The sequence below is a fragment of the Lissotriton helveticus genome, chromosome 5_1 (assembly GCF_964261635.1).
Source record: "Lissotriton helveticus chromosome 5_1, aLisHel1.1, whole genome shotgun sequence".
Taxonomy (NCBI): domain Eukaryota; kingdom Metazoa; phylum Chordata; class Amphibia; order Caudata; family Salamandridae; genus Lissotriton; species Lissotriton helveticus.
The window spans coordinates 1,437,645,916-1,437,672,940 of record NC_136065.1 but is presented as its reverse complement, the minus strand read 5'-3'; positions in this window follow the sequence as shown (position 1 = coordinate 1,437,672,940).

The following is a 27,025-nucleotide window of genomic DNA, read 5'->3' as shown; positions in this document are numbered from 1 at the left end:
GTGTACTTTAACTAGCAACGTAAACTGAGCAGATAAAAACAACAGTTGTAACTGTTTGATATTACTGCTCAACAAAAATGAATTATATTGGACATGGTCACATAAGGTACTACGGAGGGATATTCTCAATAACATGTGATAATTATGGTAACATTAGCTTAACGCAACTCTTCACATCGCAGTCTATCATAGGAAAATAGAGCTGTGTTAACATTGTATTCTCAACATGGCGGTACCATGCAATAGTCTCACGGTAAAGAACCGTGTTAAAATCAATGCGACGCCGCAAAAATGCAAAACCTGAACGCGAAAAAAGTGCCGATGCCCCAAGCCATGATACAAAAATCCGCGATAACCAACGACCGGCCTGCAATTCCCACACGTCATGTGGGAACATGCACCATAAAAGCAGAGAAGATAAACGGTGAGATGACAATGTATGAGTACAACCTCACATCTGTGATCTAGTACAAATGTCCACTGCCCCGCATCAAATAGGCATCTCCTCACAAACCGTCACAATGTGCATTGTCATGATGTCTGTATGTAAACTGCCCCAATTCGTAAACATACATGGAACACACTGCAAAACCACATCTCCCCTTCACATTACAGAGGGACAATCAACACCTCCTGCAGAGCAGACACTACATCACGTCAGTGATGATGGAGACGACCCCCAGGACAATGACTACGACAAACTCCAATGTTAATGGACAATTTCTATACCCCACCTCCAGTAGCAGGGCAGCCCAGCACCATCGGGGTGAGCCCATCCCCTGCACATACTACACAGCAGGAGGCACCCAAAACTACGACTGCCTCCCAGCACCTCACCTAAGAACACATGGTGTTCCAACGCCGTGTGTTACACTGCCAGAAGGAGCTGGCTGAACAGGTGCGGGCAGGGTTCGACCTCATGGCAGCCAAACTAGATGCCATAAGTGGGTTTCTAAATTCCATCCAGGACCACTTACACTCCCTAAGGCACATCCACAGTCTGCCCCATGCCCTCCAACAATCTATGGCTGGCGTCGCTGGAGTCATGACTCAGAGACAACAACAACTGTCTAGTCAGAGAGGCTACAGCGATGTCATCCGTGATTTGGGAAACATAAGGAGGGTCATGGAGAACATGGAGTGGTTGCAGGAGCAAAGAATGGCTATCACAGCTGCACACGAGAAAGCTGTAAATGGGATCTTCCATGCCCTGCAGATCCTCATCATGGAAGTGATGCCACAAGACATTTCGCAGATAAATGCTGCTGCTACTTTTACATCCACATCTCTGGCCCCTGATGCGTCAGTGTCACACAGTGCTGCAGACCAAACACCACCACCCACATGTGAGGCACATGAAACGCCAGAGGACAAAGATGAGGATGAATCTGCTTAGTGGTAAGAAGGAAGCAGTAGCACTCATCTCCGCCATATGGCTTGTTTCCGTTTGGTTCTGCCCTCTTCATCATGCCCTGGAAGAACACCTGCCACCGTCCCCCGATAAACTCTGCATCACTAACCTTGGACCTCGACATGGAGTGCCATATTTTGTTTGCTTAACAATGACACAGCAATCAGCCTGTGGACTAGCATCTTCCCCTTCCGAGTAACTTGTCAATCCCTAAAGGACTCTGGCTGGCCCTCCACTGGCCAACATTGTAAAGTGTTGTCTGCATGGCCCAGTCCTAAGAAGGCTTAAACACTCCAATGAAGGTGAACAATACATATTAACACACAGACGTGTCATGTCTATGATCAATCAAGTAAGAAAGCATGGACGAATGTAGAGGCGTTGACTTCCCCTTACATACTTGCTGCTTATGTTGTGGGACTTGAGTCACAGGGTGCATCCCTGCATCATGGTGGTACATATTTGACCCTAAAAGAAGCCCTGATGTCACTTGTAGGTCATAAAAGATAGCATATATGTATGATTTGGGACACATGTGAAATGCCGAAGAGTGGGATTCCGTGCTATCTGTGACACACAGAAATAGTATTTTGAATACGTGACACCCTAAGCAGCCTTTATGTACAGAGGTGACACACCCACCATCTATTATTAAATTATGAAACTGTTAGCACTACATGTTGCACTTACACTTGTCTGAGTGATGTACTTGTACAGATGAGTGACATGCACTCGGGGAATGTGTCTTGGAATGCATTTATTTGTACATGCTGTGCCTACGGTCATTTTGTACTGTCCCATGATTGCTAAGGTCTGTCACAATGTGACGTGCTCATGTGAAGAAATTGTCAATGATGGTGTTCCTATTGTAGGAGAGTTGGATCTGCTTACTATGGTTACCCCAACTTTCACTGTTTTTCGACTTTAGTCTGTCTGAGGCCCTGCTAACCAGGACCCCAGCCAAGCTGCTTACTCTCTAAATTGATTGCATGTACATTAGGTACACTACAGATTGGTTACTGGGTTACCCTTGTGAGTCCCAAGTATTTGGTACCTTTGGTACTAAGGGCAGAGGTACCCCAGAAGCCTACCAGGGGCTGAAGCATGTATTATGCCACCCCTGTGTAGCCTTCCAAAATGGCACCACAGGTCTGATACTGCAGCCTGGGTATGGTGGAGCATGCACCCCTTACTAAGACCCACATAAACCTATAAGTCACTCCTATGGCAGGCCTTATCAATCCTGAAGGCAGAGTGCTTGGTTTTGTGTGTGAGGGTGCCTATGCATGAGCAGGACCCCTCTGCAGCTTTCGGAATCAATTCTATGTAGCTGTTCTGTGATGCAGCCAGACCACATACATAAGTGCATTATAACCTTGCAGTAAATGCTAACTTTGGAATGGCTGCTTGGAAACATGTTGAGTTTGGTGTTAAACACTTTGGAATCCTACCTCTCCTCAGTCTTGGCGGCATGGGTAGAATTCCACCCTTCTAAAGGGAGAGACATGTACACAATGACCTAACCGGTTATAGTTTAAAAGAGTCCCAGCGTCACAAAATGGATGTTGCTGTAGCCACAGATACGGGTCTGACCTCCTGCTGCTGGATAAAACTCCAGCAGGGGAGGTCTGGACAATAGGTTTCCTGTCACAGTGAGGTGCAACCACCTCACAGACTCATTGTATTGGGGCTGGGTGGGTGCATTCATAGAATGCTTTTCAGACAGTGCTGGGGGAACACTTGGTGTCCCAGTGCATATCCCAGCTCAAACCAGTTGCAAGGGCACTCAGCCTGTAGTGTAGTTCCTATTATCCCAATAGGCTCTGTGCATTGGAATAATATCTTCAATAGTATAGACGTAGGACTGTGGTTAACTAGGTCTTCTACTGACGATATTAGACTTAAAGTTATGTGTGCCAGCTAGCTCAGAGTTCACTAGAAACTTTCTCGAATAGGCAAGGAGGAGTTTAACCTCCCTGGATAGACAAGAAGGGATTTAGTTTCTGACAACCATAGAACATGACAACTTTGCTCCCCCCTAATCAAGAGTATATCTCTAGAGTCGTGTGAAAACAAAAGACAATCATTTTACTCAGTCAGTACGTGCATACTTAGTTCCACCAGTTTGTAGAGATAGAAGAGATGGGCGTGTTCAATAAAAGGTGTTGTTTATTGATCAGTTTCTTTTTCTCATACAAGAGAAATGAATCGCTACAGTAGCAATACTTAAGGTTAAGTAAAGTGCATACAGTGAAAGCAGGATTATAAAATAATACTGTAAAAGCATTGATATGGTTTCTTAGCCATATGATACTTTAAAATGGATAAAAGATATACATACATATATACATTGACTAATCGTACTCAACTGGTGCTTCTAACTACGCCTACCCCGGTGTACCTGACCTAAGCCTAATACGTGGGAGGGAGTAAGTAAGTAGCAGTTTAAGTTAAGTTTGTTTTGCCAAGAATCTGAGTCAAGGATTTAGAAAGCTGGAGGGTTGGTATCTCTGTCTCAGGACTCGATATCCCAGTTACCCGCGAGGGCGGCTGGAAACGCCGGAGGCTGGATTTCTCGGCAGGAGAAAAGGCAGCGTCTCTCTCAACGCGTCAAAAGGGAGGGGCAGCGTCCGTGGGCTTTTCTGCATCAGCTGGGCTCTCCGGCAAGTAGCGCTTCTCCAAGCTTGTCACCACCGTGTCTTTGCTTAGGGCAGCGTTGGTATATTTATACCTGAAAGGTGCCGAGTTTGACGTAAGGATGGACATAAGACGTCAGTAAGAATGTCATAAGGACTGGTCGTTCTTACATTCTTTTCAGGAGTTCTCGAGCGAAATCAAAACAATAGCTGCGGGGGATTTCCCAGGTCTGTTGGAGGTTTGATTTGTTTTGAGAACTCGGTGTGCTTTCTAGGGGGCTGGAGGGATAGTGCTTGCTTAATGTGACAGCATGCGCTATGACCTAATCTGAAAACGTGTTTCTGTGCCGTTGTATGGACATTAGTGAATTAATAACCGGTCAAGGGTCAGAAATAGGAGTATCAATATAGGTACCTAGATAAACACACTACACCCACTCCACGATTTTATGTACATATTTACTAACTTAAGCAATAGTAAACATAACTAACAGTGCATGTGTATACCGAACCACCCCAAAAACACTTTTTTTTGTATTTGAAAAATGGCGTATGCGAAATGCACGAAATGAGTATAGGTACTGTATGCATTCAAGTAGTATAATCATTCAAAAAGGAGATGCACATTTTATATCAGCATGAATGATTTGCGAAATTACACATGAAATGGCTCTTGATACAGAAAAAAAATTGTGAGACCATCTCATCACATATAAACACAGTTAATTGCATATAAGCTAGAGGTTGAGGTAATGTAACGTCTCTAGAATTCCTAAAAATAGAAGCTCTGTTCTCTAAGAATAGTTGTACTTTAAGCAGAAGATAAGTGCCAAAAAGGTAAGTATTTTGGAATTGGGAAAAAAGTTTTCGCTTTTCATGGGAGAAGAGAAAAATAGTTCACAGTCACTTTGTTTTCAAAAGACTGAAGGCCAAATTCAGAGTTCAGGGAACGCCGTGTGTAAGTTTGTTTAAAATTCATTCTCTCTGTTCTGGTGAAAACATCATTTCGGACAGACTCTCGAAAAAACAGTCTACAGCTTCTGGTGAAAGTTCGACTAGGTTGGAAAATGTCGCTACCATGCAGTCATGCGCATGATTGCTTTCAATGATGGTTCGATCAGAACTGCTTACAGAAGGTCGTACCCGGTCGATGCTGCTATCATCTTGTACTTCACTACCCTTCAATCGTAGTGGTGAAGTCTCCACGAATGCCGTCATCAGGATAGGTAGCCGCTGGGGACAGCACAATGCATGAGCCTTTACTGGACCCAACAAAGTATCTGCATCCAATGGTACGTCTGATGGTAGTGTAAGACAGGTTTCCAACACGCATTCTTCGCCGCATAGCATGCACCTTAATACAGGCATTACACAATTCTGCCACATCGGTCTGAATGAAAGAAACCAGGTCATATTTAGATCTCGTAGCCGGGCTAAGCCAAGGACTTTAGTTATGCGGTCCCGGTGGCGGATAGCTAGGATCGTTTCTTCCATTGTTGCTGGAGTCTTGTCTGTGACATGGCTTGCCATAACGAAGCAAGAGTAACAAGAATAAAATGCCTGCTACGAGTCCATACAGGAGTGGAAGTCCGCCAAAGATGGAATGGACGAAATTTGGAAAAATACCCAGGATCGCTTTGAATGGGGTTAAAGCTCCTGAAAAAACTGTCTTAAATACACTTGCGATACCACTGGTATCAGAAATATTTAAGATTTCGTTCAGCATTTCTGCGAAGTGTAGGGGGCAATTTGTTGATAACATTGAATGAATCTCTGCCGTTGTCCTTGCAACTTGGAGATCATACGTTTCTTTTGATGACGTCAACTGGGTTGGTGTCTGTAGGAGCATAGTCTTCATTCTGCTTAAAGTATCAATTCGAATAGAAGAGATTTTTAAACTGGGCCATAACCTTCCCTCCCTGTCTGGAGCATCATTCGGGAACAATACTCTTTCACAGCACATGACCCTGAAGTCACGCTTACAAGATAAGGTTTTCCTGGCAGCAAGCCACAACATCTGTGATCACAAAATTAGAATGTAACTCCCGTTCAAAAGTCTTCTAAAGAATGGTTCTATTTGTGTTGCAGGTGTGCCTAACTGGTGACATGAAAGATTATTTGAAGTCCCTTCACAGGCCCCATGCAAACTTATACCCTGACACAGAAGTATGCCACTCAGTGATTTTTCACAATTATTACCACTAAGAAATACACTCTGTCCTTTATTACTGACACATGTGTGTGTATAGGGCAAGTTCCATGTTGACTTAACGTATCCTTTACCCAACCTTTCATACTGGCCTGCCTGTATATATTTTTGGCAGTATTGAAACTGGAAAGTTGTTATCGGTATATTTATCATCCCATGTATTATCCATTCAATGACAGGTCGTTCTGACATTGTCAATGGTAATCTCTCAAGTTTTTCAATGCTCAGAATTGTATAGTTAGCACCCTTTTGTGCCAAACTGATTTTTTTATCAGTAAGGTTAAAGATATTAAATAGTGACGTTGTGTTGATTAAACGCCAAGGCACATAGCCTGAACGCAGATTTTGTAACGTCCAGCCAAGCTGTACAATAGAACGTAATTGAGACTGACCGTGTTGCAACATCAGTAAGTCTTGCTCTATTATATCTATTGCAGAAGATACAATACTTTCCAGTGAATATATTCTGGAAGACAGAGTCATTAACCCATTGTCTACAACAGAAAGTGATTTTTCCAAATTAACACGGTCAATTTCCCGTATTTTTTCTGCTGTCTCAATTTGAGTTACTTTCCAAGCTTCGTTGTAAGCTGCATATATAGAGGCCGCTATGAAACGTTTTTGACGCTGTTTGCGTGGTCCCATGATGAAATTACGCAAGTCAGCACCTTCTTTAAGTAAAGTTAAGTGTTGCTTAATTTCTGACAGTGTGGATATATGTAGCCATTGAAGGCAGAGTTTCCCCACACTGTAAGTAGTTACAATCCCTGGATGTTGTCTCTGGGAGTATCTTGGGTCTGGCCTGGTCAATGTGAACCCCTGTATTTTGATCAGGAATCTGTCTTGACAGTTATTTGTGTCTGTGGGCCAGATCAACCATTGTTTCCAATCAGGATGTGTTCTGTTTTGGTTTAAAATATAGGATATGTCTATCTCAACACCGTAGTGCTATTACTGTTAGGTCTTGGTTTTGGAATAGACGGTTTATTTAAGTCTTTGATTTTTGCTAGTCCAAGACAGGTAGTCTGTTGAATTGTGTCATTCAAAAATATAATTTGTTCTGGGATCATGCAGGCTCTAAATAATGATTCTATACCTTGCACTTGCCAATCTTTTGTGCCCCAGATCGTTTTTGTTTCAATGTTATTGTTCCAGAAATCAAAACCGAATGTATTCATTTTTTCAAAGAATGAGTCCGGATATATCAATTTTGTGTTTGTAAGCATGGTTTTCAATCCTGTCTTATTTAACAATTTGAAATAAAATGATTCTGCATTAATTGTGTTAAACCCTGAAAAGTATGAATATTTATCAAAAAATGTCTTTGAACTGCCTTTTGGTGGAGTTGCACAATGCTCCCATTGGTTAAAATTCAAAACATTTCTAGGTTGAGTAGATTTATGCAGATAATGGTTACCATAATGGTTGTAACAAAACATTTGATCGTAATTAGATGAACCTTGCAAATAATCATGTTCTGTAAATTTAGCTGACATTACTAGATCAGACATCATATCATTAATACTTTCAAAGTCCCAATCATCAGCGAATGTGCTCGGTTTAAAAAAATCACTCAATGAAATATTGAATTGATGAGGATACTTCAGGAGCTCAACCGGACCATATATTTCGTAATCAGTTTTGTCCCATGCTACCCCACCGGGTATAGGATTGGCTGTGAAGTTTACTGAAGAAAGTTCTCTTTTCTCGATGTGTGAAGACTTGTGTGGTTTCAGGACCAAGTTGATATTCTGACTTGCTGTGTCCATTGTAGCATATTTTCCCTCAATGAAATGTCCCAAGCATAGTACCATGATGAGCCAAAGTATGAGGATGAATACTCCTAGTGCCACCCAAAGTTCAATCCATGGAGAAATCAGATAGGTTTCTTTTAGTTGATGAAAGAGTTCCTTTGCTTTGTCTTTAAAAGTTTTTGTTGTCAGCTGTTCCTCAGGTTCACTCAGATCCTCAGAAAAATCATCGAAGTTGAAGACTTAGCCAGATGCTGTTCTGTCAATTGTTTCAATTGCTTCTGGATTACTTTTTGTTTTTGGAATTTTCTTTGTTTCATTAGCATAGTCTGTGGTTACATCATTGTAGACTGGTGTTTCTTGATTTAAGATTTTAATTTGGGTTTCAAGAGGTTTAAGTTCCAAGGCTTTGTTGCATAGTCCTTGTTGTTTTACTGTATGTTTATCAATTGTGATTAGTCTTTCAGTTTGAACCTCTGTGTTTGTAGCAAACGTTGGTGTTCTGCTACTTCTTGGGAGTCCACTTGGCCTACTACTTGTTATTGGCCACATGATTGTGGTTTAACCAGGTCGATGGATACAACTCGGTTCTCCTTTTTACCAGCAAGGGGCGGTAGTACTACTGATCTTGTCCTGTTGACAGACAAGACAGGAACTGCTTTTCTGTAAGAAGGCCCAAATTCCTTCTTTACCGCGATCTTCTCTCTGACCAGATCCCCGATTTTTGGAATCCAGACAGACCTTGCTGGGACAGGTGGTTTCTCCTCAGTGGTTATTGGCTGCTGTTTCAACTTTATGTTGGTCAGGTCTTTTCTTGTTTCGTTTAAGTCCTGTAAAATAGCCAAACGATCTTTGATATCAGAGCATTTTTCTTTAACCACTGAAGTTTGACTGTCGAGGTCTTGGATTAACATTCTAGTCCCAAACAATAGTTCGTACGGACTGAGACCTTTCAGAGAATTTCTTGGTAGATTGTTAAGACTACGTTGGACACTTATTAAATGTTTGACCCACCCAGCTCCCGAACCTAATACCTTTGCCGTTACAGATTGCTCTATGCCTTGGTTTTTTCTTTACACCATCCCGTCTCCCTCAGGAAGGAAGTGATAAGAGTCCCGCAATGCAATGCCCATGCTGGCCATGGCCTCCTTATAAGCTCGAGAGCTAAAAGCAGGGCAATGGTCAGAATGTAGCATGCCCCATGCGTATATGCCATTATAGACTCGCAAATCTTTATATAACAGTTCAGACGTCAGCCGAGAGCTGGGGTCTATATTTTAAGTGATGATAGTCTCTATATGTTAATTTGACGCATTAATCATATTGGGTTTTTATATTTTTATTGTTTAATCCCGTCTTGAGCGAACCGCCATGGTAAAACACCGTCTCGGTCGCCACTGGGATCTCTGTTGCAGTTTGGACAGTTTTTTGCAAATATGTGATGTTGCAGGCTCATTCCTGGCCACCAGTATGTGGATTGCAATTCTTCCAGAGAATCTTTTAGTTTGAGGTGTCTAAGACCCTCACCCATATGTGCGTCTGCTATTAACAAGCCTCTCCTGTTTGTGTTTGGAATTACTCTATCCCCCACTCCAGGGATTTGAGCAAAAGGAACGGAGTTCGCATCGATTATGTATGTATAATTGAGTGGATAGTTGATGGGTAGCGCTGAGCAGTCGCCTTTTGATGACGTTTTCACCGCCAGCATTGTTTCGCCGTCAATGTATTTTCCTGAACGCTTTTTTGTAGCTACGGAAGCCGATTTAGTTGCTTCCGCTGTGGCTTTCTCAGCCAAAAAAAACCCGGCAACGTGAACGCCATCACGCTGATGACTCGGTGAGTGTATCACGTGAGTCTTTGGTAGTTCTTCCTGTAAAAGAACTACTTGTTCCCAAAGCGATTTTTGCTTTATTGTGGCACCTGTGTCATCTTTGTACCCGTTTTCAACCCATTTCTGCAAGTCGTTATTGTATGATTTGACGCAGTAATATGAATCGCACACTATTAGTGTCGGGAATTCGCGATCCGCATTATCTAGCGCCATTTTTAACGCTATTATTTCAGTTTGTTGTTCTGAATTGTTTTCCACTGAGTGTGTTTTTGTAAATAGAGGTTTCAATTTACCCTCGCGCCACACGTCTTTTGTAATCTCGCATGTGGCGTTATAAGCTTGCTCTCCCCACACTGAGGGCTGAGCATGTCCGTCTGTATATATTACACAGGCGTACTGTCGTATGGGCAGAATGTCGCCAGGCAGAGGATATTCTCTTTCATATTCTAGATCTTTTAATTTTTTCATTTCCGGGTCAAAATAGTATTTCACTCTGTCTGTAGCAAGAGAATCTTCCCATTGTATCCATTTCGGATTTAGTGCCATTGTAGGTAAATTACATGGGCTTGTCAATGCCTCAAAGGCTGATTCTGCTGTTCTGACTGTAATCCGTCTGCCGTCAGCTTGGTATCTTTCTCTTGCTACAGATGTTTGAACCGCATGAAAAATGTTTTCCTTAATGCTGAATGTTTTTTCCGCTTCTGTGTACAAGTGTGATTTGTAAGCTATTGGTACTGTTTCTCCCTCATTAGAGGTTAGGTATGTGAATCCGCATCTTCCTGGGATGACTCGGATTACAAGGTTGTGTGTGTTATCGCGTGTTTGTAGTTTTGTTTTAACTAACATGTCTGTTTGTAAAGATCTCAAAATTTCTGTGTGTTTTTGAGTCCAATTGATTCTTTTAAAATCTGGTTTTATAAGATCATAGAGCGGTTTAACTCTCTCTGCATAATTTATAATGTAAGTTCTTCCGAAATTTAGGAAACCTAGAATTGATTGCAAGTTTTTCAGTGTTCTAGGTGCTTGGATTACAGCACATTTCTCTAGGAAATTGTCAGCCAGGCTTTTGCCTTCACTTGATAATTCATATCCTAAAAACAGGACAGTTAGATGGGCAATTCTTGACTTTTTGAAGTTGAATTTGTAACCCTCTGCTGCGAACCCAAGTATTATGGTGTTCACTCTTTTCAAGTGAGTATCCAAGTCATTATCTGTTAGATAGATGTCATCGACATAAGATAATGCCTCGTCATCATATATTTGTAGTAACTCTGTTACTCTCGCTAAGAATAATCCTGGGCTGTTCTTGAACCCTTGGGGCAAACGACAGAATTTTTTCTGCGAGCCATTTATTGAGAAAGCGGTCAAATATCTGCTTTCAGGTGCTATATTTTGACAAAAGAATCCATTAGAGATGTCTAATGTTGTTTTGTATTTTTTGCGCACTATGCTATTCATTAGTGCTGCACTGTGTGAGTTTTGTACTGCAAAGGTTTTGCAACATGAGTTAAGGTGTCTGTAGTCCAAAACTAGACGATATGAATCATCTGGTTTGGAGACAGGAAACAAAGGATTGTTCATTTGTGAGGTGCATGTTTCAATCACCCCCTGGTATTCAAGTTGATCTAGGATCTCCCTGACCTGTTTTGTAGCTTCTTGCTTAATTGGGTACTGCCTCTGTGCAGTTGGTTGAGTTTTTAACTGGATCTTGTGAGGAGGAGAGTCCTCATCCCATCCCATATGATTTTTATATAGTGCAGGAGCTTGGGCTACTGCCCACTTTCTTGCAAGTGTATATTTTTTATGAATTGGAATATGATTTGAGAAGGCAGGCATAATCATTTCTTCGCCATGAGGGCATTCCCTGACAAACTCTGGTGGCCAGTCTTTTTCAGCTAAAAGGATGTCATGGCCTTTGGAGAGGTTATCCCAAAACAGACCCCTTATTTTCCTAGTCTTATCTCCCTCTATACGTAAAGTTATTTCATATATTGTATGAGGTTTGCTAACTCTGGTATCTGCAGTTTCCACTTGAATGTATTCATTCATGTCCACTGTCTCCAGATGATTCATCAGGATCTTGCAAGCTATGCTCACTTCTGCTGCGCTGTCTAGCATTGTCTGAGCCCACTCAGGATCCTCGGCATGTTTGATTATTTTAATGTTGGCTACCTTCTTCTTTGGAAATTGTAACTTTTTACTTTGATGAGCAGGTTCTTTGTCTTTGGACTTGACGTGCTCTTCCCTTTGTTCTGACCGTCCTCTTCTTTCCGATTTCTAAGAGGAAGTCTTAAAAGATCGAGAGGGACGTGTATCAATATCTTGATATCTGTCAGGTTTCTTCAAATTATCCCTATTTCTAAGGTTGTATTTTTTCTCAGAGGGCTCCCTCTGGGGGGACTTGTGTCCTTGGTCCGGAGATCTTTCTCTCCGCCGAGGAGACCTTCCTCTGGACTGGAATCTTTTTTCTTTGGAAGTGGATTGTTTATTTCCATCCCAGTTCTTTTTTGAAGTGTTTAGATTATTTTTAATAAATACCTTTTCAGGATTTTCTATTAGTTGGGGTTTCACTGGTTTCCCACCCAAACTATCTCTTCCTAGCTCTTCATAGGATTTTTCCATGATTCTGGCAAGTTCAAATGGTTGTTCTGCTATATCTGTTTCCTTCAATCTTTGGCGGATTGCCACATTTGCTGCTTCCCCTTTTATGTTTGCTAGTAATATTGCCGAGACCTGCTTAAAGTCTTTCAGTAATTTCATACCTAGAGTTAAAGCAGGTTCCGGACCGTATTCATTTTGAAATCTGTTTTAGCACCTCTGGTATTACTGACATGGACGGAACACCATGTGTTTTTGTGTAAATGGAAGCAAAGACTGTACCCCAAGTGTCACAGTCCTCCACATGTGGTGCGATCCCCATTGGAAGGCAGATAGTCAGAATCCTGTGTTTCTCAACAGGGGTGGTATCTGGAAATACCGCCTCTATTTGAGTGATTTTCTGTGCTAACCAGAATGGAATTTGTTCCCTTTTAATGGGTACTTTACCTAGACAGGACTGTATGTTCTGTGGTGTGATTTTATTTGTGTTCCCCTGATGAGGGGTCAGCTGTGGAATTTTAATAGTTGGTTGGACTGTTGAAGTCCGCATTACATATTGGACTAATTGTCTGTGTATTTTAACCAGTTGTTCTAGCTGTGCTAAAAGTTCTGGTTTCAACATTTTTCCGATGTCTGGATGTGGTGTGTAGCCGGCTAGAACCGGCCACGTTGCTCCTGGTCTACCTAGTGGACCGAGCCTGGTGATGTGATCATTATGTTTTAGGGCGCCTTTAAACCAGAGCATGTGCTCTTGGTATTTGAGTGGTATTTCCACCTCCTCGAAAGGGGTGTACTCATCCGGAGGTTCCTCTATCTTGTAATAGTGGAACTCCTTTGTTACAGCGTTTGCTGCTGGAAAATTTATCCATGAATAGAATACCTCTGTCTGCCGATATTCGTGTGCCTCAATTACGAATATGACTGTACCACCTCTTGGTGTTAGTCCATTTTCTATAAGTTTTAAAGTTATAGTTTTTCTTATGCTGACCGGGATGAGTATTGCATCCGGGTCTTGCTGTAGGAGACTTGTGTCTTCCGCTAGGAGTTGAGCTGCTACTCTAGCTGTCTCCCTTTCTTCTTCAGTTTCTGACATTTTACTGTCAAGAAGGGTTTTTGTTGCAGATCAGGTTTCCACGGAAACAAAGATTAGATGCACAATATTTTGGAACACTGTATCCTTCAACGTTGAATAAACCAAAACCCATACATAGGAGTCTCCTCCTACTAAGTTTGGCGGATTTAACCTTTCACCCACTCCAGACGTCTTTGGAGTTTTATGGGGAAAAAAAGGGTCTGTGTCGAAAAGCACGACTGAGTTACTCTAATGCCTTGCGTTAGTTTTATCGCCTTACCAAACGTTGGGCGCCATGTAGTGTAGTTCCTATTATCCCAATAGGCTCTGCGCATTGGAATAATATCTTCAATAGTATAGACGTAGGACTGTGGTTAACTAGGTCTTCTACTGACGATATTAGACTTAAAGTTATGTGTGCCAGCTAGCTCAGAGTTCACTAGAAACTTTCTCGAATAGGCAAGGAGGAGTTTAACCTCCCTGGATAGACAAGAAGGGATTTAGTTTCTGACAACCATAGAACATGACAACTTTGCTCCCCCCTAATCAAGAGTATATCTCTAGAGTCGTGTGAAAACAAAAGACAATCATTTTACTCAGTCAGTACGTGCATACTTAGTTCCACCAGTTTGTAGAGATAGAAGAGATGGGCATGTTCAATAAAAGGTGTTGTTTATTGATCAGTCTCTTTTTCTCATACAAGAGAAATGAATCGCTACAGTAGCAATACTTAAGGTTAAGTAAAGTGCATACAGTGAAAGCAGGATTATAAAATAATACTGTAAAAGCATTGATATGGTTTCTTAGCCATATGATACTTTAAAATGGATAAAAGATATACATACATATATACATTGACTAATCGTACTCAACTGGTGCTTCTAACTACGCCTACCCCGGTGTACCTGACCTAAGCCTAATACGTGGGAGGGAGTAAGTAAGTAGCAGTTTAAGTTAAGTTTGTTTTGCCAAGAATCTGAGTCAAGAATTCTCTGTAAGGGGTTAGTCAGTTCAGTACCTGGGATTTAGAAAGCTGGAGGGTTGGTATCTCTGTCTCAGGACTCGATATCCCAGTTACCCGCGAGGGCGGCTGGAAACGCCGGAGGCTGGATTTCTTGGCAGGAGAAAAGGCAGCGTCTCTCTCAGCGCGTCGAAAGGGAGGGGCAGCGTCCGTGGGCTTTTCTGCATCAGCTGGGCTCTCCGGCAAGTAGCGCTGCTCCAAGCTCGTCACCACCGTGTCTTTGCTTAGGGCAGCGTTGGTATATTTATACCTGAAAGGTGCCGAGTTTGACGTAAGGATGGACATAAGACGTCAGTAAGAATGTCATAAGGACTGGTCGTTCTTACATTCTTTTCAGGAGTTCTCGAGCGAAATCAAAACAATAGCTGTGGGTGATTTCCCAGGTCTGTTGGAGGTTTGATTTGTTTTGAGAACTCGGTGTGCTTTCTAGGGGGCTGGAGGGATAGTGCTTGCTTAATGTGACAGCATGCGCTATGACCTAATCTGAAAACGGGTTTCTGTGCCGTTGTATGGACATTAGTGAATTAATAACCGAACAAGGGTCAGAAATAGGAGTATCAATATAGGTACCTAGATAAACACACTACAAGCCCCTGCTCTAGCACGAAACTGGACAAAAGGAACGGGGTGTAGCCACCCCCCTCCCTGGATCCTCCCATAAGGTGAGTCCCCAGAGTATTTCCATCCCTCTATCTTAGTATAAGTATAGGAACCCAGTCCTTAGGACTTTAGATTACACCTGGACGAAACTCTGCAACAGATATCCTGGAATTTCGACATTTAACATCGACTAGAAGATGGAAGAATCTCCCTTGGGGTCAAGGAGTGACTCCCCTGTTCCAACAGGCACCAACGAAGCATCTTGCCGGTCTGCATTTCCAAGGCTCCCGCGGATCCCGACGGATTTGTGACTCAGGACAAGGACTTCCAGACTTAGAAGAGGCCGACACAAGATCCCAACAAAGCTGAGGCCCGAGCCCTCACGAGTGACGTGAGACCAGAACTCCTGGACACCGTGCATATTTGCTAGTGCATTGGCTTCACGAGATTTCCCGAAGTTGTGCATTCGTCTACTTGTAGTTCAAGCCCAGAGCACCGTCTGCACCGAAGATTGTGGGCTTACCCTCTACAAATGTTCTGCTCGAGGCCCCTGCGCGATCCCTGGTCCGTCGACTGGTGGGTCCCCACAAAGGTAACTCTTCTATTTCCTGGGCTTTCCTGGTTGTTCCAGACGTGTCCTGACTCCCCTCTAAAGGGTGAGTCCCTCAAATGTTGCTGGGCTGCACCAAAGCCAATCCTTGCTTTCTGCGTGGGTTGCTGTTGCCAAGGCTTGTTGGGTTAAATCTGGAAACCGACACTGCAGCACTCGACATCCTTTGTGGGACAGCTCGAATCCAGCACCTGGTCATCGTCGACACTTCCTGGTCCTCGTGGCTAAAGGTTCCATGTTAAAATATCGATTGCAAATATATAGTTGGAAAAAATATTGATGTAAAAATATTGATTACAAAAATATTGAATTCCTAACTTAAACAGGTAAGTACAATAATATTGACTCAAAGATATCAAACTAAACAATATCGATATAAAAATATCAACTTTAAAAAATAACATAAATTAAAATAAATGAATTCGAAATGATTAAAATTATTAACAAAATTAATGTAATTTAATATATATTTAAACGAATTATTACAAATAAACTTAATTTATTAAATATAAACATTAACAAATATTTGCATATACATATATTTACTTAAATACATTTTATTAACTATTATATTTATTTAATTTATAAACTTTTTTAATTATAAAAAAATAAAATAAACACATATATAAAAAATGTATATATTCTATATTTAATTAACACATAAAACCATTTAAAACAAATAATACATACATTTAATAACAAAATAAAAACATTATTAGTTAAAACGTTGGATAGCGAAGGGGTAAAAATTACTATTCCCACTCCAGTGAGTGCAACAGTAGGGAAAGCGCAGGATAGCGTAGGGGTAAAAATTACTGTTCCCACTCCAGTGAGTGCAACAGTAGGGAAAGCGCTGGATAGCGGAGGGGTAAAAATTACTATTTTCACTCCAGTGAGTGAAACAGCAGGGAAAGTGCTGGATAGCGTAGGGGTAAAGATTACTATTCCAACTCCAATGAGTGCAACAGTAGGGAAAGCGCTGGATAGCAGAGGGGTAAAAATTACTATTCCCACTCCAGTGAGTGCAACAGTAGGGAAAGTGCTGGATATAGTAAGGGTAAAAATTACTATTCCCACTCCAATGAGCGCAACAGTAGGGAAAGCGATGGATAGCGGAGGGGTAAAATTTACTATTCCCACTCCATTGAGTGCAACAGTAGGGAAAGCGCTGGATTCCAAAACAATAAAAAATAAAACCATCAACATTTTTATTAAATTTAATTTCCAATATTAACATAATTAATATATACATTTAAATATATTATTATTAACAAAAATAATACAACATTTTAATTATCCATTATTTTTCATTATAAAATCCACAACACACACCTACAGTTAATTACACAATTACATTTAATAATTACTTATTAATTAATGGACATTAATATATTATTATTTATTAATGAATCAATAACAAATTAATTACTTACCCCCTTTCACAACATTTAAACATATTAACACCAAAACACACACCTCAAATTAATTACACAATTACAATTAATAATTACTAATTAATTGATGGTAATTAAATAAAAATATTTAATAATTAATCAATAAAAAATATAATAACTTATCAGCCATAAGACAATCTACACATATAAACTCCACAACACACACCTAAAAGTAATTAAGCAATTAACCTAATTATTTAATAATTGACTAATTGAAATTAATTAACAACTAATTTTAAACTATTATTCATTTATCAATTAACACATTAATTATTCAATACATTTTATAAAATTAAATTACTTCCCACCTTATTCCCCTATAAACCCACAACCCGCTACGGAACTAAAAACGCAGAATTAAGCTTAAAATAAATTAATAACTAGTAAAACTCTAAAACATATTAGAAAATAACAAACAATTCTCATTAAAGACACCAAAATACATAAAATTATTAATAAATCGATATTTTTGTAAACTGTTTTTGTAAACGATATTTATTACAAAGATATTTATGAAACTGATATTACTGACCTGTCAGTCAATATTCTTGTAATCTACATTTTTGTTCTCGATATTTCTTCTCCACATTATTTTTGTGTGGCGATATTTCTGTCCCACGATATTTGTGCGGCAATATTTCTACTCTGCACCGTGGCTGCAGAGTCAAGCTTCACCTTCTTCACCTGAAATCACCCAATATCGGTTGGCATCTTCTCATCGCCTTCCTGGTCTCTGGCAAGTGACCCAGACTCTCTCCCCTCTGATTTCAGGTTCCTCAGATCTGCGATCCACTCTTGGATCCACCCGGACACTTTCCACTTGGTCCCCTGCAGCACTTTTCAACAGCTCACCATTGAAATCGACGACGAAACCCGACACGAAGAGACAGCTATGCACCCGGCTACCCTGGATGAGGTACCTCGAGTACTCTGGTGCTCCTGTGGGTGTTGACTCTAGAACCTCCTAGTTTTAAAGGGGTTTGCTCCAAGTCCTCTTCTAAGTTTCCTTAAACTGTGATTTTCCAACCGCGACTTTCCCCATAGAAGTTAATGGTGATTGGCGGCTGTGTTTAGACACCACACATCCCAGTGGGTCCCTTGTGTCACTACATTGGGTGGTTCCTGGTGGCCCAGCGGTTCTACAGGCTATAGACCTTGTATCTATGTCATTCAGAAAAGGGGGTGGTGATGAACAGAGTGTCTGAATTAGGCAGACCACTCTTACCCAGTCCAAAGATCAGGGCTTGATCCATCACCGTTATTTAGCTCACTGCCCCATCCCAGCTCAGAACCTGGCTATATGCAAATTAGTCTGTCCCTGGCCCAGTGCATCATGGGAACAGGGCAGACCAAACTACCAAGCCAATTCTTCACCAGAAAGGAGACAAGCTTCCGGGGACCGGTTTCTGCCATTTCAGGCATCGTCGGCCCGGCTTGCTTGAATCCTGATGGAGCAGTGAGCAAGGGACTCATGTCTGAGTATACCCTTCCACGCTTATGGTGGACAAAATGATTCAGAAAAGGGGGTGGTGATGAACAGAGTGTCTGAATTAAGCAGACCACTCTTACCCAGTCCAAAGATCAGGGCTTGATCCATCACCGTTATTTAGCTCACTGCCCCATCCCAGCTCAGAACCTGGCTATATGCAAATTAGTCTGTCCCTGGCCCAGTGCATCATGGGAACAGGGCAGACCAAACTACCAAGCCAATTCTTCACCAGAAAGGAGACAAGCTTCCGGGGACCGGTTTCTGCCATTTCAGGCATCGTCGGCCCGGCTTGCTTGAATCCTGATGGAGCAGTGAGCAAGGGACTCATGTCTGAGTATACCCTTCCACGCTTATGGTGGACAAAATGATTCAGAAAAGGGGGTGGTGATGAACAGAGTGTCTGAATTAAGCAGACCACTCTTACCCAGTCCAAAGATCAGGGCTTGATCCATCACCGTTATTTAGCTCACTGCCCCATCCCAGCTCAGAACCTGGCTATATGCAAATTAGTCTGTCCCTGGCCCAGTGCATCATGGGAACAGGGCAAACCAAACTATGTCAGTCGTGGTTCCTATACCCCTACGGTTCAACATATATTGTGCTAATTTACTGTGTGCTGAATAAGTTCATCGAATGTACTTTTGCCTCTAGCCTCATAAAGATTCTAGAGGGATGTGTTTAGATTAAATACATATATTGTACATATATACCTGGTGTGGTTCTCCTTTCATTTGGTCATTCATGAGATTATAGACTGGTAAAACAAGCTGCTTTACATTCCTTCAATACTTAGCCTGAAGGCTGCTCTCCACAGTTACCACTAGGATAGCTTTCTATATAGGTTGTCTTTAAACCAACCATCAATAAGGGTAGTTTGCACTGGTGCAAGGTGCCCACTAGAATAGTGGGCAGCATATGCCAGGCCAGGTTCTCACATTGGAGTGCAGCGTGTGAGATTCCAGCTTGCCATTGTTTTACCAGATAATCTCAAGTGATCATTTGAAAACAACTCAAGGTACCGTAGGTACATGTAATACAAGCTTAAATACAGTACGTTCTACTGAACTTAGAGTTGTGTGTCAAGGGCTTAGCAAACCCTTTCTACAACTCAAGAGAGTTTAGTAGGTAACCAACTAGAGTAGTTAGTGCATACACCACACCTCACTAGTTATGTCTTCAGTGCCAGAACCTAGTGTGTCCTTGCCAAATGTCAGTAAATTACAGACGTCTAAGTATGACACATTCTCTTTCTCTGAGTTAAGGTTGCTGTGTACTATGAGAAAACTGAAGACTGGCAAAGGTGCCACCACCCAATGCCTTAGAGTGGTATTACTTTTAGATGACCTTAACAAGGTTTCAGGGCCTGAAGGGGTAGGCAGTGGGGTGGGGGCAGCAGATGAGGAAGATCCCAGTGGTCCAATCCCACAGGATTCAGACTCTAATGCTCATCAGGCAGGTGACAATGATCAAGACCTGGACAATCCAGCTTCTACTGGAGATGGAGACTCAGTGGGTCCCTTCTTTGTCCTCGCAGGACGAGTTGGGTGTGTGCCTAGAAAGCCAAGATCACCTTCAGTGGAATCTAGCCATTCTGACACATCTGTAAGGACTTCTGCCTCTTCTCATTGGAGGGACACCTCCCAGGAGAAGAGTGAGTATCAGATGAGACTTGAATAAGCTCAACTGAGAATAAGAAGACAGAAAGAAGTCTTAGAAAGGGAGTACCTAGAGCTTGAAATAGCAAGAAAAAAAGATGGGGCTGGAGCCCCATGGTGGCAGCAACTTCCCTCGTGGTAGGGAAATGTCTTATGGCCATAGAACTTAAACTAGATTGTCCCTCCCTACCAGAGTGGGGATGACATCCACAAATGGATAACTGCACTGGAAAGGGCCTGCAAAGTACAAGGTCTCCCAGGAGCAGTGGGCAGCAATCTTGTGGCTCTCCTTTGCAGACAAAGGTAGAGACAAGCTCCTCACTGTCAGAGAAGAGGATGCTGATGATTACAAAGTCCTGAAGAATGCTCTAATAGATGGGTTTGGTCTAACCACTGAACAGTATAGAATACAGTTCAGAGATACCCAGAAGACACAGACTCAGGACTGGGTTGACTTTGTTGATTGTGCTACTAAAGCTCTGGGGGGCTGGTTACTGGGCAGTAAAGTGTGGGATTATACAGGATTGTGTAACTTGATCATGAGGGAGCAGATCCTTAATAACTGTCAGAATCAGCTATTGCATCAGCACCTGGTAGACACTGATCTGACCTCTCCCCAAGAATTGGATATGAAGGCAGACAAATGGGTCAGAACCAGGATGAAGCAGAAGGTACATAACTAAGGTGGTGACCAGAAGAAGCAAGATCCTAATAAGGGTGGGGAGAAGGGTAAAGACCAGAAGTCTTCACAAGACCCCCAAAAATCATCTAATGGTGGGGATTCCCAATCTTCCAAAAAGAGCGGCCAAAAGAAACCATGTTGTAAAATCGGTAAACAGAATAGCCATTGGACTAGTGATTGCACTAAGAAAGATGCAACACCAGCCACCATTGCGCCTAAGACAACTGTTCCCCCTAGTGCAGCTTCAAGTGGTGGTACTCAGCAGAAGGGTGTATTAGGGTTAACCCTGGGTACTGAGATGGGCTCTTGCCTAGTCAGAGTGCCAATCCAAGCTGTTCTGATCTGTGATAGAGGCATGGATATGTCTTCCTCTGTGAGTCCCAGTAACTTGGGCAAGTACAGACAGCTGCCTTTGATCAATGGAAAAGAGGCTTTGGCCTACAGGGACACTGGGACAAGTGTCACTATGGTGACACAGGACCTTGTGGACCTTGGACAGATCATATTTGGTGAGCTTTACCAAGTGAGTAATGCTAGCAATGTCAGGACCAACCATGCCCTGGCAGTTGTTAATTTCTCCTGGGGGGGGGGGGTAACTGGCCTTAAGAAAGTTATGGTGAGTGCAGACCTCCCTGTTGAATGCTTTCTTGGCAATGATCTAGAGACTTCAGCCTGGTCTAAGTGGAGTTAAGGACCCACGCAGAAATGTTAGGCATCACCGCAAATGTGTTTGCTGTGACTAGGTCACAGGTCAAAAAGCCTGCAACTGAACAGGACCTGTATTCTAGAATAATGGACCAGGTGCCTTCCAAGAAAAGGAGCAGTAGGGTTAAGGCAGTGCCTTCCCCCCTAACTCAAAGTGATGATTAGTCTCTTGAGCGAGATGATTGTGCTCCTGAAAAAGGAACTGTCCCAGAGGAGCTTGAGCCTGATCAGGTTGAGTTCTTGGGGCCAGGGGGCCCTTCCAAGGCAGATTTGAGTGAGGAGCAGCTGAGCTGTCCTTCTCTTGAACCTCTCGGACAGCAAGCTGCTGCTGAGGCTGCTAGGAATGCTAGTGGCACCCATAAGATTTATTGGGATGTTGGACTCCTGTATTCAGAGAGTAGCGACCCCAAGCCTGGTAGAGCCAGGAGGTTGGTTATACCTTTGAATTTCAGGGGTTTCCTATTGACACTAGCCCATGATATTCCTTTAGCAGGACACCTTGGCCAAAACAAGACTTGGAACAGAATTGTGCCTCACTTTCATTGACCCCACATATCTGAAGACACAAAGGAGTTTTGTCGCTCCTGTGTCACCTGTCAAGCCAGTGGCAAGCAGGTGGTACAACAAAGGCCCCCCTGATACCACTACATGTGGTGGGGTTCCCTTTGAGCGAATGGGGATTGACATTGTTTGACCAATGGATCCTCAGACAGCATCTGGGTACAGGTTTATCCTAGTGGTGGTGGACAATTCTACTAGGTACCCAGATGCAATTCCCCTTAGGGCCACTACAGCACCTGTTGTGGAAAGAGCCCTCTTGGTAGTGTTCTCAAGAGTGGGTTTCCCTAAGGAGGTAGCATCTGACAGAGAAGCAAACTTTATGTGTAGCTAATTGACCGCCATGTGGAAGGAGTGTGGATTGAACTACAAATTCACCACATCCTATCACCCACAATGCAATGGTTTAGCCTAACGATTCAACAAAACCGTAGAGGGTATGATCATGGGTCTCCCAGAAAAGCTTAGGCGGAGATGGGACATCCTGCTACCCTTACTTTTATTTGCATACAGGGAGGTTCCTCAGAAGGGGGTTGGCTACAGCCCTTTTGAACTTCTGTTTGGGCATCCTGTAAGATGCCCATTGTGTCTGGTGAAGGAGGGATGGGAGTTACCGCTCAACCCCCAGATAACAGGACATAGTGGACTATGTACTTGGTCTCCGCTCCAGGATGGCTGAGTATATGAAAAAAGCAACTAAAAACCTTGAGGCTAGCCAGGAATTACAGAAAGCCTGGCATGACCAAAAGGCTGTACAGACTGTTTGCCAGCCAGGACAGAAAGTGTGGGTGTTGGAGCCTGTGGCCCCAGCGGCTCTCCAAGACAAGTGGAGTGGACCCTACAGTATTGTTGAACAGAAGGGAGAGGTTACCTATTTGGTGGACTTAGGAACTCCCAGGAGCCCCCATAGGGTGCTTCATGTCAATAGACTGAAACCATATGTTGACAGGGCAGACATGGGCTTGCTCATGGCTACTGATGAGGGACAGGAGGAGGAGAGTGACCCTCTCCCTGACCTGCTCTCACAGCAGAAGGGGTATGGTTCCATTGTGACACCCTTGAATGACTTAACTTCTAAAAGGATGCCTTAGAAAGTACAGTGGACAGTCAGCTGTCAAAAGGCATTTGATGACCTGAAGCAGGCCATGTGCATTGCACCAATTCTGCAAAGTCCTAACTACTCCAAAGAATTATTTGTCCAAACAGATGCATCTGAGTTGGGGGTAGGGGCTGTGCTATCACTCGGCGAAGACATCACAGACTTCATCAGCCCACACGCCCTCCCCTCCGCTGACTACATCCTCCTTGGAGACCTCAACTTTCACCTGGAGAACAACAAGGACCACAACACCGCCGCCCTGCTGGACAACCTCGCCAACCTCGGACTCAAGCAACTGGTCAACACCCCCACCCACTACGCCGGCCACACGCTTGATCCAGTCTTCTCATCCAGCAAGCACATCACCTTCAGCCACTCCACCGGACTCCACTGGACCGACCACAGCTGCGTCCACTTCAGCTTCAGAAGAACCACGACCCACCACCACCCGCTTCAGATCGCCCACAGAAGCTGGAGTAAGATCACCACCGAGCAGCTCACCACCTCTCTCAGCCAGAACCCACCCGCCAGCGCAACGGACCCCAACGAAGCAGCTCGGAACTTCACACAGTGGCTGACCGCCAGCGCGGATGACCTCGCACCACTGAAGAACCCTCCCAGCAGACCCAGAAGCAAGAAGGCATCCTGGTTCACCGACGAACTCAAGGACTCCAAGAAGACCTGCCGCACCCTCGAGAAAGCCTGGCTCCTCGACCGGACCACCGACAACATGACCGCCCTCAAACACGCTACCCGCAAGCACCACCAGCCTACCTGCACCACCAAGAAGAAATCCCTGAAGGAACGACTGGACAAACAATACCCACGACAGCAAGGAACTCTTCAGCATTGTCAAGGAGTTCTCCAACCCCAGCACTGGCACCAACGACATCACTCCGTCACAAGACCTCAGCGACTCCCTTGCCTCGTTCTTCCACCGCAAGATCGCCGACATCCACAACAGCTTCGGCGCACCATCCACGCACCCAACCGTAGAACCAACGCCCCCCACCGCCACCCTCCGCACCTGGACCACGGTGACCACTGAAGACACAGCCCGCATGATGAACACCATCCACTCCGGATCTCCTACCGACCCCTGCCCCCACCACGTCTTCAACAAGGCCGACTCCACCATCGCACCCCAACTCCGGAACATCATCAACGCCTCCTTCAACACCGCCACCTTCCCGGAGAGCTGGAAGCACGCCGAGCTCAGCGCCCCCCTGAAGAAACCAACAGCGGACCCCACCGACCTCAAAAACTTCCGCCCCATCTCGCTCCTCCCTTTTCCTGCTAAAGTCATCGAGAAGATCTTCAACAGACAGCTGGCCGCCTTCCTCGAGACGAACGGATCCCTCGACCCCTCGCAGTCCGGCTTCAGAGCCAACCACAGCACCGAGACCGCCCTCATCGCAGCCACCGACGACATCCGGACCCTGCTCGACAAGGGGGAAACAGTGGCCCTCATCCTCCTGGACCTCTCCGCTGCGTTCGACGCTGTCTGCCACCGCACCCTAGTCCAGCGCCTCAGCAATATCGGTATCCAAGAGAAGGCACTGGAGTGGATCATCTCGTTCCTCGCCGGAAGAACTCAAAGAGTCCGCCTCCCACATTTCGCTCCGAGGCCACCAAAGTCATCTGCGGCGTTCCGCAAGGATCTTCACTCAGCCCCACCCTGTTCAACGTCTACATGAGACCTCTTGCAGCCATCGCACGCCAGCACGACCTCAACATCATCTCCTACGCCGACGACACCCAGCTGATCCTCTCCCTCACCAGGGACCCCGACACTGCCAGAACCTGCCTACACGAAGGGATGAAAGACGTCGCCGAGTGGATGAAGGACAGCCGCCTGAAACTGAACTCGGACAAGACGGAAGTCCTCATCCTGGGATCTTCGCCCTCCGCCTGGGACGACTCCTGGTGGCCCCCAGCCCTGGGCACCGCACCCAAGCCAACCGACCACGCACGCAACCTGGGCTTCATCCTGGACTCCTCCCTCTCGATGAACAGACAAGTCAACGCCGTCTCCTCATCGTGCTTCAACACCCTGCGCATGCTTCGCAAGATCTTCCGCTGGATCCCGACCGAGACCAGGAAGACAGTCACCCAGGCACTCGTCACCAGCCGACTGGACTACGGAAACGCCCTCTACGCCGGAACCACAGCCAAGCTACAGAAAAGACTCCAGCGCATCCAGAACGCCTCCGCCCGACTCATCATGGCTGTCCCCCGACGCAGCCACATCTCCAGCCACCTGAGGAACCTGCACTGGCTTCCCTTCGACAAGAGGATCACTTTCCGGCTCCTCACCCACGCACACAAATCTCTCCACGACCTGGGTCCCAAGTACCTCAACGACAGCATGACCTTCTACACGGCGACCCGCCAGCTACGGTTCACCAGCCTCGCCCTCGCAGCCGTACCACGCATCCGAAGAGCCACCGTCGGAGGAAGATCCTTCTCTTACCTGGCTGCCAAGACATGGAACTCCCTCCCCATCCACCTCCGGCTGACCCAGGACCATCTCGCCTTCAGGAAACAACTCAAGACCTGGCTGTTCGAGCAGTAGCATACCCCTTCCCCTAAGCGCCTTGAGACGCTCCCGGGTGAGTAGTGCGCTGTACAAATTGCTTGATTGGTTGATTGATTGACAATTGAATGATGAAGGTCAGGACCAGTCAGTAGCTTTTATTAGAAGAAGGCTGTTAGACCTGGCACCTTGGCGTGAGTTTCCCTTCCACTTTTTGCTGATGAGCCTCAGATGTTTTTGCTGGTGTCCGCCGCTCAGGGCACTGCGCCACGACCAATCCGTGCCGCAGTGCAAGTGCTCCCTATAGAAATTGTAACTGTGATTGATACTCCTGATTGGTTCATTGGATTTACTGTCAGGCCCCAGTAAAGTGCCCCAGGAGTGCCAGGGCTGGTAAATGCCAATACTGCTAGTGGGCCTGCAGCGCTGGTTGCGCCACCCACAGAAGCAGCCTTTTAAAATGTGTCTAGGGTCTGCCATTGCAGAACCTGTGTGCAGTCTGGGACTGTCATGCTGGCTGGGCAAGTGCACACACTTGCCAGCCCCAAACCTTCCCTTAACTTCATATTAGTCACCCCTATGGTAGACCCAAGGGCAGGGTGCATTGTAAGTGTAAGGTAGGATATGCTCTGATGTGTGTGGCATGTCCTAATAGTGAATTACAGCCAAATTCCTTTTTCACTATTGTAAGGCTACCTGTTCTCTTTAGGCCAAATGGGCTGCTGGAATTATTACACTCTATAATCCCAGCAGGCTCAGGGAACATGGTAGAAAATAAAGTTTAGTATGCCTGAACTCAGAATAATACCAAAATACTTCTTTTAGTAAAGTTTATTTTAATATCCTGGGTTTGCAAATGCTACTTTTAGAAAGTTAGCATTTGCTTGCCCAAACATTTCAGCCCGCCTCTGCTTGGATGTGTATCTGACTGTCTGGGATGTGTGAGTGACAGGGCTGGGGGATGACAGGTGGTGAATGCAAAGATTACACCTTAGTGGGAGATAGGAGTGCCCCTGGACTCTGATTTAGGCTGTGCTCTGCCACCACAATGCTGGCTCCGCCCCCTGGGGAGCGACTGATGACTCAGCCGGCACCTGGCCCAGGAAGG